This window comes from Lygodium microphyllum, chromosome 21 (genome assembly GCF_053477565.2).
Source record: "Lygodium microphyllum isolate KBCC chromosome 21, Lygodium_microphyllum_v1.1.10, whole genome shotgun sequence".
Classification (NCBI taxonomy): domain Eukaryota; kingdom Viridiplantae; phylum Streptophyta; class Polypodiopsida; order Schizaeales; family Lygodiaceae; genus Lygodium; species Lygodium microphyllum.
This window is the reverse complement of record NC_141155.1, coordinates 83,152,913-83,168,939: the sequence shown is the minus strand read 5'-3', so window position 1 is coordinate 83,168,939 and position 16,027 is coordinate 83,152,913.

The following is a 16,027-nucleotide window of genomic DNA, read 5'->3' as shown; positions in this document are numbered from 1 at the left end:
GACAAAAGAACAAGGTGAATGATGGAAAATGGGTAATATTATATTGCCAATAGAGTTCTCAGTGCACTCAAAAGTTGACTATTAAAATCGTATATCCAAGTCTTTTTCGTGTAGGAGTGAGTTAACCAAGTTGCATAACAAGAGAGACTTGTTGGGTTTGTAGTGAGCCAACTAAGGTATAACAAAAGTGTGAAGTAGTAAACCATGTGTAAAAAGTGGCCCATCGACCCTCGCACCACAAATATTTCCATGGGTTTGTTGCAATATGAATGTTTCCATGGGTGTCTTAAAGTAAGATTGGAGTGAATTTTGATCATCAGCTTGATAATGGGCAACACATCATTACATGTCAAGATTACTTCTTGTTGTTACTTGAACTCTAATCCTTGTTGTTGGGGTAGGGGTAGGCATGTATGTTAGAAATGAAGATGATGGAAAGTTTGCTCAACGTGAAGGATCTCAAGATGTTGAACAATACAAAGTTATTATGGTTATAGCAAGGGAAGTAACATAAATGATGTTGCGATAATAGATGCATGGTGGGGAAGAGCCATTAGATGGAGTAGTTGATGAAGATAAGCGAGGAGAAGATACACCTATAGAGGGGTAGGGGACAAAGGTCAAGTATTGGAGCTTCATGGTCCTATATAGGTGGTATTGTGGATGTGAAGATTGAAGGTGCGATTATAGTAGAAGAGTGAAAGATGTGGGAAGAATGGAGAAGGCAAGCTCATCTTGTAGTGCTTGTACAATGAAGGTTGCCTAAGAGCATGGGAGATAATGGTGTAGGTGGTATCATGCCTCTTTGGCTCGCTAGGATGTGAGCACTTAGTTGGAATGAATCGAGATTCTCATAGAATAGAAGAGTAGATGTTTTGGACTTTGGATGAGATAAGTAGTGTGAAAATATCCATGTTGAGAGAGTAAATTGAGGTTAGAAGTAATGACATGGTGATATAGATCAACATTTAAGGATTTTGAAGGAGGTTGGAGGATAGAAGTAGTGATTTGGGTGATTAATTGCAAGTGTTTGGGCAATTAGATGTAGATATGGACATTGGCTTTACAAAGGAACTTGTCAATAGGGGTTAAGAAAATTCTATCTAGGATGGCTAGAGAAAAGGTAGAAGGCTATGTCGATATCATAAAAAATGTACAGTTTGTAAAGTACGTAAGTTAGCGTTGAGTGATGTAGAAGGGGAGTACTAGGGGTTGGCTACAATGTTATTGCTTGAAGAGCTTTGAGATTAATGTGATTAGTTGGTTGCTTATGATGAAAGTTTACCTCAAGTAGTAGCACTTTTCGCTGGTATGACCTTGGCTTGTGCAACTTTGACTAGCAGACTAGCGAAAGGACTGACGTGAGGAAGAAGAGGTAAAGAGAGTTTGTGTAGTTAGACATGAGATTATGGCTATTGTGACAAATGGAGAGATGTTGTCAATAGAGATGGGAGTTGGTTGAACTTGGCCACCTTGAGTTGGAGATGGTGCTGTATGAGAAGATGCTACTTGCAATGATACTATAGTTGTGGTGATTGGAGTAGTGGCAACTCCATTAGTAAAAAATAGAAAGAGAGAGGAAGGTTAAAAAAACCCACAAGATAATTTGTAGTGAGTAGAAGTGAAGGCTATTTTACTTTTTCTTTCTTTTCATTTTTGTTTTTAAAAAAATTGGAAACAATTTGCAAGCTGAAATATTCAAATGTGGACCACTTGAAGGTGATTTGAAGCAAACTATAGTTGAGTTTGGTCTAATCTTTTGTACCACATCCTAATTCTAATTTAATGTTGGGTGGAAGGTAGGAGGACCATAAGGGCCCTTGTATGTTAGTAGCAAACATGCTCGAAAACCTTGCTCGGAAGAACATATTGTTAGAGCACTTTTGTTGATGTGATAGAGTCATCTACTATGGATCTAGTAGGATATGCTAAGTGACACTTATCTTGGGATTAATGAAAAATGATTAACATGGAAATGTTGTGTTAGAAGGAAACTCCACTTGATACAAAAGAGAAAAAACATAAAAAGAACAAATGTATTTGGAAAATCATGTTGGGCGCCTTTTGGAGTAGCTAGTACTTGATTTTAATCTTAGATACATGGTTTTCCATGCATGATTTGAGCATGAGGCATACCGAAATTTCTTTGTTGAGCTCTTGTAAGACCAAAAGCAAATGCCACACTCAATAAACCATGAATGACTTACTCAAAATATACTTAAGGAATGATGTATGACAAGACAATGAAATGTGTGCCATGCTCAATTAAGAAGTTTGAGGAAAATGTGGCCCATGCATTATGGGCTTGCCTAAAAACTAAGAGAGCTTGGGTGGAGGTTTCTAAGATATTAAATGTAGATGGTTTGGCTTGTTTCTTTGGCCCTAAGCAAGCATTGCTTGGTCATCGTGGGCACTTCAATGAAGTAGCGGTGAAATACTAGAATGTGATGAATGCCTTTGTATTGTGTGCCATCTAGAATGCTTGCAATTTAGTCCTATTTGGCAGAAGCGAAGTTGGCTATGGTGCCTTGTCTTCAGTATTTTCTTAGGCTGTGAAGGAGTCTGCGGTTTTTTGAGAAGCATGCGAGGAAGTGCCCTTAAGGCTATTGTCAAGATGCTTTTAAGTATTGTAAGCTTTTATGTTCATTAGTTAATCGTTCCCTCGAGAAATTGTAAATATTTCTTGATAACATAATATGAAAATTCACGTTAAAAAAAGCAATGCCCATTTTTAGAAAGCATAGACAATAGCTAAATCTTGTCTTTTAGTGGTTGATTAACTATGTTAACTAAATAAGCTATGTATTGAGATAGAAGATTGGGTAGCCCATCTTGAGCTTGGGATTTGATTGGATTGATACTGTGTTCACGCAACTCATACTATGACTAGTATAAACATGCAAGATGTTCCAATTTGGAGTGATGAGTGTGGAAGAATGTGGTTAAGCTTGGTCTTTAGGTGGAGACATTCATGTTGTTTATGTCACCCCTAGGTAAATGAAGTAGCTTGTTGAGGAGTTAAGTGAGAGGGCAGGAGTTGTATATTTTTGGACAAATTAGTGGTTGTAGCTAGTTTGACCAAACAAAGTTTGCACTTTTGAGGAGAAAAAGGGTCTTAATTTGAGCATTGCAATGCTTTTGTCAAGCTCTTAGGCATAGTAAGACTTGCTCTACGAAAACCTACACCTCAAAAATGCATATTGAGTTACAAGAAAATGGCACTTGAAGAGGTTGAGATAGAAGCCATCATCAATATAATATGTGAAGACAAGGTTAGATTGGGAGAAATACTCAAGATTTGCTTTAGATCGAGTTAAATTTATTAATTAGGGCAGTCTATGTTCTAGAAATTTGGTGTTTCCTACCATGGTGGTACATTTGTTCTTTCCATAGACACAATTGATGATGAGGGGAGTGTAGTGAATGAAGAGTTCAAGATTGGCTCGTAGGTGTACATACAATCCTTTGTTTTCGGACCACATATGGTTCATGATAGAGGAACCTTTGTGATGCTTGACTAGGACATTTCACGCCTTATATGTAATTATTAGGAGCATTCTTTATCTAGATAAACCAAAAGTAATTGTAGAATGACAATTGAGAGAGAGAAGAGAGAGAGAGAGAGAGAGAGAGAGAGACTTATGGTTGACAAACAGAAAGATTTACGAGATGGTTTCTTCTTGCTAAATCATTTTGATGGCATTTGTAGGTCATCAACGACATCATCCTTGAGATTCCATCAAGGCTATCTACATTTATAATATATAGGATGAGCATGGACAATATCAGAGAAACGTTCAAGAAAGACTCATGAGTATACACACAACCAAAAGCAACAAGCCTTCATTGAGTAAGAATCACGATTTATTAAAGAATCAACGCAAAGGTAGATTGCTTGGGTTTAATGAGGTTTGAGATAAAGATTTAGTTTTAATAGTATAACATGTTTACAGTACAAAGGTTTTGAAGCTTGTCTCCCTTGATACATGTCATATATTCCCGTCTAATTGTAAGTCTCCATCGTAATAAGTCTTTTGAATAATATATTAGAGAATTTGGGAATCTCCCAAGTCCCTTTTTCAAATAAGGAGTAAAGATTTGGCCATGTGACTAAATCTTAACCCATGCTTCAAAGTGGGACTTGGAAAGATAACCTATATAGTAGTTAGGGTAGACTCCACTTTCAAGTAAGGGGACAATATTTGATAATGTGGCCAAATATTAACTATATTGGGAATTCCCAAACTATATGAGAACTCCCAAATTCCCTAATATAGTGTTTTTGTTGATTTAGCTGCTTTATAGACATGAATTTCATCTACTTACATGTACATGTTCTCATTGCATATATTTTTTCATAAAATTTAATAGAGGAATAACCCTTGAGAAGCTTAACTTGAATATCTGAAGCTTTCCATGTTGATGTAGGCAAAAACTTGATGGCTAGGAAGTCATCGCTCGTCGCAAATCCTTCTTAGCCTTGAAATTTCTTTTATGAGTATAGATATTTGGTGCCTACATCTCTGAATCCATATCACTCTCGAACTTTTTCCTTGCTCGTTATTTGACTCAATTGAGTGGTTGATCCCCGATCGATGGTCTAAGTGGCTACTAGCATCAAACATGTTAAATGATATTCACAATTTCATGAAGTTCTCCAAAGCTTCAAGATCTATGAGCCTTTCTAATTTGTGCCAATTCATGTTCTCATGCATATTTTAAGGCAGCTTATTCGCATTGTTGTCCTTCTATGTACATTGGCAAAGGTATGAGTGAAGCATTCTTTGCATCTGTTTTTGGAGAAGGTTGGGATTGGGTGAATGGTGTGGATAGAGGTGATGCATACTCATGTAGGATGTCCATCAATGACATTACATGTTGGTAATTGATTGCACATTCTTCATTGTATATGTGCTTCCATTATCAACAGTGGATGAAAAAAGCGGGTAAGTGGATTCCTTTAGAGTTCAACGAAGATGGTGGATCACCTTTGACATTGAAATTTGTATGCCAAATGAGTTGGAGAGAAAGTCTTGGTGAACAAGTATTTGAGCTTGTTTAATATGCATGAACATCTAACTCTAATGGGGAGTGTGGATATTGATAATTTTAGTTGTGGAATTAGATGTAGGAAGGTGCGTTCTTTTGAGTTTATCTATGATATTCTATATTTTGATGCTTGCTTAAGAGTTTTTATTTTTTTCTAGGTGGAAAAACAAGTAGATAAGACCTTCATGGTATCTACGGCTTTGGATGGAGTTGAGATTCATGTGCAATTTTTGATGTAATTGAAAAGGAAGAATCATATATTGTGTTTCTTCATTACACTAGGTTTTGTTTTGTTTCTAAATTTTTATCTTGTCTAAACTCTAATTTTCTAGTGGTTGTATTTTAACTAATTATTAAAAAAATTAATGGTCTTATCTTGACCCTATATATATAAATCTACAAGTCTCTGATTCTCATTTTTCACAACTTACTTTTTTCATCCCTCTCTCGAGATCCTCACCTCTCTTCCCATTCATAGAATGCAAGCATGGAATCCCAACTAAGCAGCTTCATGGCTTTTTTAGAGAGGAAAGAATTCATAGATTAGGAAGACCTCTTCCAAATTGTTAATCATCCCATCTCCTTCTATGACATAGTAATTTGCATGGGGCCAGTCTCAAAGGGCATGTCAGATATATGCACCCATTTGCAAGAGTATGTGGTGCCATTCAAGTGATCCTAGGAGGATTGGGTCCCCAATCAACCTCTTAAAGTATATCAATAGCGATTTGAAAAGCAGATGGCTAGGTTTATGAAGAACCTAACCCTTAGCTCCTATAGAAAAATGAACATTCGGCAAGCTAGGATACTTGGATTGAGGTATTAGGTCGCCAATTCCTCTCTTTGATTGCTGTATTTTTCCTCTTGTTGAATGAGCAAGATGATACCCCTACTATACCAATCAAGGAGGATGATCATGTAGATGGCTTATTGAAAGATACTCCGGTCCCCAAGCCCTAGCCCCACTAAACATAACATAGGAAGCATAGGCTATAGCCAAGGATCTTACCATAGTGGTTGCCACCAAGACAGCCTCATCTAAGGAGGCCATTGGTAGTGGTGGTGATAGGGAGCGAGCCTACGGGGATCCTCTCTTCAAAGAGCACCCTAAATTTTCTCCAAATCTCATGAGAAGGTGGACGAGAGCAAGGATGCGTATGCTAAAGTACCCAGCTTTGCCAAGATCTTTGTTGGCCTCATAGAGTTTATCTTCCTCAGTCAGCTTGGTGGCTTTGGGGCTCACATTTGAGGCTTCAAATGCGGAGATGGTGGCCACAATGGTGTAGGGGTGATAACCAAAGTCAAAGAGAGACAAAAAACAAGTGGTGTGGGCGAGCCATTAAGAAGTTGCCTCTTCAAAACAATTGATGCATTTGAAAATAATTGCCTTGTACTTATTATAGCACTACACTAGTGCCTAGCTCAGAAGCCATTTGTTGATGTAATATGAAATGATAAATTAATTTATTTTCATGTTCACATAACATGTGTTTGAAAGTATGGCATCTCGGTCTTATTCCTATTTAATTCGTGTAGGCAACTACAATTATCCTATGCTATTTGATAAATTGTAGTTGTGGATGTCCATAATGTCAAACCGATAGTTGACTTTAGCCACCTTAGACATGTGGTTGAGTAGAAATTTGTCTTTAAAGTTGATGTTTGCACTCAAATCACTTTGTAGGACTTGTGGAGGGTTGCAAGGGAGCTAGGAGTAACAAGGGAAAAAGTGCCACGACACATGAAATAGGTAGACAATTATTTGACCATTTTGAGTGCAAGAACAGCTATGATCAAGGTTTAAAAGAAATCTCATATGCAACATTGTAGTAATCATCGTGAGCGCAATATGAAAAGCATTAAGAACATACAATCAACATATTGTTTATTGTGGCTATGTACTACAAGTATCGAGAACATGTGATCAATGTACAAAAAATCACATAAATTACTGAATAATTTTCAAAACAATGCTAAAGTACATGGATAAATAAATAGAACTCCTTTTCATTGATATACAAATGGATGGATCTACAAATGGATTGCAAAGTTGGATTGATTGAAAAAATTTACAATTGTAGGAACTTTACTCCCATTCCCCTCTAATCCTCCTAGCTAATTCAAATCTTTATGCATGAGAATCATATGCTTTAAGTGGATCATGCTGCTGCATAGGTATGCATCCTGAAAGACGCTTACTAAATAAGCCTATGCTACATGTTGCAAAGCCTCCAATTCTACAATTTGCATTTGTTTGTCATCTCTATAGTCCATAGAAATTCTTTTTCTCTTTGAGAAAATAGTACTTTGTGGATCAATAAGCTTTGTGCTCTTCTAGTACTTTTGGATCTCTCTGTGGGTCTTTGGGAAATAGTTTCTTCTCCTCCTCCTTTGTTTCCCTAAAAATTGTGCTGTGAGGGGTTGTTTTGGGTTTCCTTGGTGAGGTTGGGGCCCTTATGTTGTTGGGATAAAGGTCACTGTGGCCGGTCACCCATCTTACTCACTATATATGTACACATTCATTCTTTCTTCTTTTAGTGATAAGATAATAAGGTGCTATTCACAAGCGGGCTATTGGAGGCACTAGAAACATAGTGTCTTCTCTCTCTTCTCTCTCTCTCTCTCTCTCTCCATCTTTGTGCCATCTCCATTCTTCTTGTAGCTCCAACAACTGTTATCAAACCAGGAGGGAGTTTCTAGCTAGCACCCTAATAGAAATCTTCATGGTCTCTTTTTTGGATGAGATTCAATGTACTCAAATAGGTCAATAAATTCTTAAGGCAACGTCATAAGGGCTTCGTCAGCTCGTTTTTTTATTTGAGGCTGTTTTGAGCTCCATTTTAGACCTATAATTATTGCACATGCTATTTTGTATTTTCTATCAATTTTGTGCAGATTGTACATAAATTCTAAAACAAGTCAAGGATTACACTTTTCACTCTAGAGACACTACATATAGGCTACTGGGCATTGGTAACCAGTGAGATAGATTGCTAGAAACAAGAAGTTTCAAGTTGTAGATAGTCTGATATAAGTTGTAGATTATAAATTTCATAGTTTTGGAGGTTGCTATCGTATGAAAATAAGTGTTACTGAAGTGGAGATTAAGGGGTTATGTTGTAGCAATCCTCAAGCTCGTAGATTGTCATAGTTTCCATGCATATTTGCTCGTGAATGAGCAAGAACACCAATCTTTAATATATTGCAACAGTTTTTGGGAGATCAATCTTCTGATGTATTTCTAAATAGTTGGACTTTTTATACTACTATATCTACGAGGAAGCATTGATGTTGTAATACCATGCTTTAACCAAATGCAGTGATTTTCAGAATGTTTGGATAGTTATATATGCATTATTGTGTAGTGATTCATTTGCTATCTTTGCTCAATTCTAGTTATATTGACTAGGTGCTATAGAAAATCTGCTAGCTTTGTGGTGCGGTTTGCTAATTCTTTAATTTCTATCACTTGATCGTTGGTTGCTGTTTTGCACAAATGGCTTCATCATTTGCAATGGACAAGGAACTATATAACATAATGAATTTTGATAGTACCAACTTCAATTTTTGTGGAAGATGTCCATATTCAAATGAAGGAGCTAAGGTCCATAAGAGACAGAGATACAAAACTACAAACATGTTTGAAGATGATTGGTCTAAGCTTGATGTGTTGGCCAAATCCACTATTAGGTTGCACTTTGTAGAATTTGTATATTTTACATTTGGTGAATGAGATCACTACACGTGACTTATGGAAGAAGCCATGTGAGATTTATGAGAAAGAAACTACCTCTAGCAAGGTGTATTTGATGAAAGAGTTGTTTGAATCCCACATGTAGAAGGGCTCTACTATCACCTCCCATGTTAATGTATTCAACATCATAGTCAATCAGATGCATACTTAAAAGTTGAATTTTGAAGATGAGGTTAAGGCAATCTTTTTGCTATGCTCCTTACTTGCATCATGGGACACCTTTAGAGCAACAATCAACAATTTAGCTTCAGATGGTGAGTTGACATTTAATGATGTTATGGGAAATTTATTGGTTGAGACACACAAGAAATATGTGGACCAAGGTAGAAATGGTCAGGAAGAGAGGTAGGAAATGGTATAAATGTAAGAATCAAGATTGGGACTTTCACACATCCAAGAAAGACATTGAATGCTTCCATTGTGGTAAAATAGATCATATCAAGAAGGATTGTTACAAATGGAAGAGAACAAAAGGATAAGGAGAAGGAAGATAAGGATGCTGACAAGAAAAAAGGAAAAGGAAAGGTAAATATTAAACAAATCAATGCAATGATTGTGCACAATGATGATGGTGAGGTGTTGTTTATTCCTACTCTTCTTATACATATGCTGGCTACAATGAATAAATAACTAGCTCAAGATTGGATTCTTGATTTTGGTGCATCTTTTCATATCACTCCTCATAAGGAGTGGTTCTATTCATATATAATAGTATCAAACGTGGATTGGTCCCGTCTCGTTAATGACTATATATGTGTTATAGTTGGTGCAGATGATGTGTAGTTTTCTTTCTAGAATGGATTCATAGAATGTATGCCATGTGTAGTTTTCCTTCTAGAATGGATCTACATTTACTCTTTAGAATGTATGAAATGTGCCCAATCTTACTAAGATCTTGATATTTATTGGTCAATTGGATGACTTATGATACGTTACTACTTTTGGGAGTCGGTCATGGAAAGTCTACAAGGGATTGTTTCGGAGTTAGTCATGGAAAGTCCATCCCCTTCATGTTTTTGTCAAAAGTCATGTAATTGCAGTTCATCAAGTAGCCAAATGTATATTTGTGGTATTTCCAGTTGGGATATACATTTAGAAAAGGAATGGAAATGCTATCTCATTTGCATTACTTGCATTCTCTTGATTTTTCTAATATTTATGTCTGTGAGCATTGTATATACAAAAGGGATGCATGTTTTTCCCATAAGAAAAACTTAAATAGAAAAAGAAATGAGCCACTTGACCTAGTGTAGAGCAATATATGTGGGCCTATGCCTACAAAGTATGTAGGGGGGACATCCTATTTTATCACATTCATTGATGATGCAACTAGAAAAGTGTGGGCTTTCACTATGGGTAGAAAATATGAGGCTTTGTCTTGTTTTCAAAAAAATTTAGCAATTGTGGAAAATCAATCTATAAGAGACTTAAGTTCCTCAGAAATTGATAATAGTGATGAATATGTTTCTCATGAGTTCAAAAATTTATATAGAGTGCTTGGGATAAAAAGAGAACTCATTGCATTTGGTAATCTTGCTCAAAATGGTGTTACAAAGCATATGAATAGGACAATAAATGAAAGGATGTTGAGTATGTTGTCTAATGATGGTCTTAAGGATTTTGGGTTGAGGCTATGGTGATTACTGAGCATTTGATAAATAGGTTGCCTAATACTACTTTGGATAGTGGCATTCTTGAAAAGGCATGGTGGGATAAGAAGCCCTCTTATGATCACTTAGGATTGTTTGGTTGTGAAAGATTATGTCATGTGCCAAAGGACAAGTGCAGTAAGTTAGAACCAAAATCCATCAGCAAGTGCATAGTTTTTGGCTATGGATAGAGAGGTGAGATGGATTATTGCCTTTGGGATCAAGAAGGTAGAAATATTGTCCATAGTAGTGATGTGATGTTCAATGAGAAGAAGATGCATAAGAAACCACTTAAGGAAGTGAAAAAAAGGTCACTTTTCAAGATGTAGTGCAACCTATTATTTTTCCAAGTAGGGCAAGTGCTAGTGTACAAAGTGTGCAAATAGAAAGTACAAGTAATGCTTCAAATACTAAGCAAGTAGTAGGGAGATTTATCAAGTAGTATGCTAAGAGCCCTATGATGCCTCATGAAGAAAGAGTGGAGGCTAAAATTCCCTCTCCAAATTGGCCCATTGTATGTAGATCTACTTGTATCTCTTGTCTCCCAGAGAGATTTTAGCTTGGGGTTGACTATGCGATGTTAATAGATTGTGGGGAGCCATATTGTTATAAAGAGGCCATGACTCATAATGATAAGCTTAAGTGGGAGATAGCTATGTAGTCTAAAATGGATTCCATTATGAAGAATAAGACTCGGGAGTCAATTCCTTTGCCCAATGGCAAAAATGCTTTGGTGTTAAACCAAAGTACAAGGTAAGATTAGTAGCCAAAGGTTTTAAGCAAGAAAAAGGTATGGACTTTGATGAGATCTTTTCATTTGTGGTAAAATTGACTACTCTTCACACTATACTTGCCTTGGTGGCTAAGGATGATATAGACCTTTTACCAATCGAAATCTAGATAACATTTCTACACAATGATCTTCATGATGAGATCTATATGTAGCAAATAGAGGGTTTTATTGAACATGGCAAAAAAAAGCTTGTTTGCAAATTTAAAAAGAGTCTCTAAGGATTAAACCAAGCCCCATGGGTATGATACAATAAGTTTGGTGCCTTTATGCAGTCTCATTGCTATAAGAGAAGTGAGATAGACCATTGCTTTTACATTAGAAAGGATAAAGTTGACATCTTGATAGTGACAATACTTTATGTGGATGATATGTTGATAGTTGGGAAAAACAAGTATAAGATTGATGACCTGAAGAAAAGGTTAATGGAAACCTTTGAAATGGAGGATTTGGGACACATGAATCACATTCTTGGCATGCACATATTTAGGGATAGAACAAAGAGATTTCTCTATTTGTCCCAAAAAGGATTATGTTAGCCAAGTATTGTAGTATTTCAATATGGAGGGGGGAAGGCAATGAGTACTCGATTGCCTCCGCATGTAAAACTTAGTATTGATGATTATCCCAAATCTGATGAGGAGAAGGTTGAAATGGCCAAGGACCCATATTCATCATATGTGAGTAGTCTCATGTATATCATGATTGCCGCTTGCTTGGACATTGCATTTGCAGTGGGAGTAGTGAGCATGTATATGTCAAATGTTGGCAAAAAGCATTGGGAAGTAAAAGGAATCTTGAGGTACTTGAATGATACAAGAGATATGTGATATGCTTTGTGGGAAGTAGTAGTGGTGTACTTAGATACACAGATGCTAACTATGTAGGGAATATTGGCAACACAAAGTCAACCACAAGATATATTTTTACTTTTTACGGTGGTGCAATCTCATGCATGTGCCACTTACAAAAATGCATGGCATTTTCTACCACTAAAGCTAAGTATATTGCAGCCATAGAGGGATGTAACAAAGTAAAATGACTTGCTTGTCTAGTGGGAGACTTGGGCTTTGGTGAAGACATGCCATTGTTGCACAATGATACTCAGAGTGCCATTACGTGGGAACAAAGAATTTTATGTGCAAAAACCAAGCATATAGAAGGGAGGTATCACTTCATTCATCAAGTGCTTGAGGATAAGTGAGTTGAGCTTATCAAACTATATATTGATGATAACCTTGCACATTTCTCAAAATAGTCTACCCTTCAAAAGGTTTGCACATTGCAGGGAGTTGATGGGCATTGGGTGAGTGTAACTCACATATATTTTATACCTCACACATTCTCTTATTCTTTTGTCTCACTTAAAGGCTCATTGGTCTTTAAGTGGAAGGTTGTTGGGGTACTGGCCAATGTGGCTAGCTATCCATCTTACTCACTAACCCTAACTATATATGTACACACTCATTCTTTACTCTTTGAGTGATACGACAATAAGGTGGTACTCACAAGAGAGCTATTAGAGGTATCACAAACATAGTGTCTTCTCTCTCTCTCTCTCTCTCTCTCTCTCTCTCTCTCTCTCTCTCTCTCTCTCTCTCTCTCTCTCTCTCTCTCTACATGTCTCCTCATCTCTATGCAATATCCATTCTCCTTGTATCTCCAATAGTGCAACTATGAGGATAGATTGTAGTTGTGGTGTGGGAAGGGGAAGGGGTTGTTGCACAGGATGAGCTTTAGAATCCACTAGAATCAGCCCCTTTAGAGCACTATATGGATGTGACCCAATATTTTTGCCTGATCTCAATACAGTCTAGATCCAATCAAAGCATCAAGTTACAGTGGATTGGTATGCCTATATGTCAACATATCATCCCATGCTATGCTTTGCCATCCACATAAATTTGCAACAAGATCAACACAAGCAAAAAAGAATCTATGATGCCATGCACGAACACAAGGAATACAAACAAGGTTAGTTGGTTAGTGTGTATTTCTCAATATGAGTGTTAGGGTCATCCGAGTCTTTCATTCATAGATGGGTAGGACCCTTTGATGTGTAGGAAAATGTAAGAAAATACACATATTGGGTTAAAAATATGAAATGAGGAACATCTATAGTGGCACATGTGTAGAGGCTCAAGCCTTACCTCAAGTCATTTTTGACTGATAGCTTACAATAGTAGAACATAGCAAATAGGATGCCTTCAACACACAGTATTACTCCTTAGATTTCATCTTGCACAACAGGACATAAGGTCAGAGACACATGAAGTTGGAAATGAGAATACCCCAAAACTAAAAGTACCAAATAAGATAGCCACAAAAGAAAAGAACATCATGAACCCATGCTTAGGAATGGTGCTAACCAGAGCAAATAAGATTGGAGACTTGAAAAATTGCCAAAAAAAACTTTGCAATCATAGCAACAAATCACATCGCATTTACCATTCTAGAATTCCCTCACACTATGCCATTAAATGGCATAGAAGCCACAAACCAGCTAATACAAACCTCACAATAGAATGCAGAAAACTAGAGGCATCATAAAACAAAGAAAGAGGATGAGATACAAAGCCAACAACAGGTGAATAAACAAGAATTAAAAGATGCGAAATGAAGAAAAGAAGAGAGGCTGGACTAGAGAGGAGAACACCTTTGTCTGCAAGACCTCTAGCCATGCCCCAACACATCTTCAGTAAGCACCGACATGCATGATGATGCCTCGTAGCTCATCTCCAAATCAGCTCCAAAAGCAGACTCGACCTCATCTCATAGGAGACATGGTAGCCCTCCCCTCACTTACACTCCTCCTTACACTCTCAGTTTACTCAGACTTCGAAAAGGCAACCCCTAAAAGTCATCAAATCCTCTTTTTCCCCTCCCCACAAGTCTAATCCTCCTTTTTGGGCGAGGTGTCACATGAGGTGATGTGGAGCAAGATAATAGGAGGAGAGAGATAGGTAGGATTGCCAACTTGACACCCTCTAACTAGGCAAGGCGTTTCAATGGTTCCATTTGTACTTTCTTGATAAGATTGAAGTGATGTATAAGAGATGTGAGGATGATAATAAACGAGGCCTTTTTCTACCTATTAACCGGTGCCATGTGTGCTCACATAAGGGGCATCACAATATCAACATTACAAGAACAAATTTGTAATGCTATAGATAAGCTTGCATTATGTGATCTAGTTTTGTGTAGCTCACTTGACTCAAATAGTTTTTTGTGAACGGTTCACTGTGGGTAGACATAATTATAAAATCCAATATGTTATTCTAAAAAGTTTACTTTTTTAGTGATAAAATTATACAAGGGCCATGCTTGGCTTCTATTGATAAATGATACATTGAAATGATGAAGCTCCAAAGGTTTAAAAGAAACAAGGTGCCAAGGCCATATCAATAATATATATAAAATAAGTGAATACTCGTTGAAAACATTTTTTCAATGGTCCCACCATGCAAAAATCTACAAATCACAAATGCTTGTTAGTACTTACAAATGTAATATTCATTCTCAAGGAGATAAAGCCAAATGCTGTAAGTCTCCACACTAATTGCAGTATGTCCGGTCATAACACATGGTATTAGGGACACCCCCTACCATATAGGCTACACCCCTCGGCCATAGTGTCACCAACCTTGGATGATCACTATCCAACCTGATAGCCATCCATAATTTCACCTATGAAAAGTGGTACCATAAGGACCATAATAATAGTGCCCAACCTGGGGCTTGCATGTGGATAACACAGCCTTACGGGCCTTCTTGCTCCTTCACACCAACTAGTTCAAACAACATCACTTTGGCAATCATCATCACACCATGATCTACATCTTGGCCACTTCAAAAAACACACACATATGTAGACACTCATGGTTCTACGGTCCATAGTAACCTAGCACTAGGAGAGATTATGGTACCCCAATGGTTTTAAGGAAGCATGTGTTAGTCTAAATGATTTTTGGGGACGATTGATCACTTGAAACATCTTCTCATGACCATCACCTACTGCTTGATCCTTGAGGCACATCACACAACCAATCCCATTGAGTTATCATAGCACAATTCTCTCTAGAATCCACTGCCATTCCTTCAGAGTTCCCATCTTTGGCCTCTAAGAATCAGCCTTGTATTGTGAGCCTATCGATCGGAAACTCAACCACCTATATAAGACTTACCTATGTCCTTGTGTACCCACACTACTACACAACTTTGAACCAAGCCTTCCAATTGATGAATCCACCTTTAGGTGGAAGCATGGTTTTGGTGGTACAGCATTTTATTTGTTTATTTGCCATGCATTGTGTACACAATAAATTACGTTTTGGGATTGCAAGCCTATCATGTGTTCTTGAGGACTACAAAGAGCTTGGCTATGGCTTGGACATACACATCATGGGTGCATTGCTCAAGTAGTCGATTAAAGCTTGTATCGTTGGATTGTTCAGAGCACTAGTGGATAGTCAAGTCAAGGAAGCACTTGAATTGCATAGTAAAATTGAAGTGTCTAAAGGAAAAGATAGTCATGTTAAGGAAGCGCCTAAACTGGATAGTGAAAGTGAAATGATTGAAATAGAAGATATCCATGACGAGGAAGAACCTAAATGGGATTTTAAAAGTGAATTGACTAATAACTATCTTGAGAAAGTGCATGAATCATATGGCAAAAGTGAAATGCTTGGAACATAGGATAATCATGTCATGGAAGCTATTGAATTGGATGGAAAGAGTGAAGTTCTTGAAACAAAGGAGAGTCATCTCAAGGAAGTAGTGAAATTG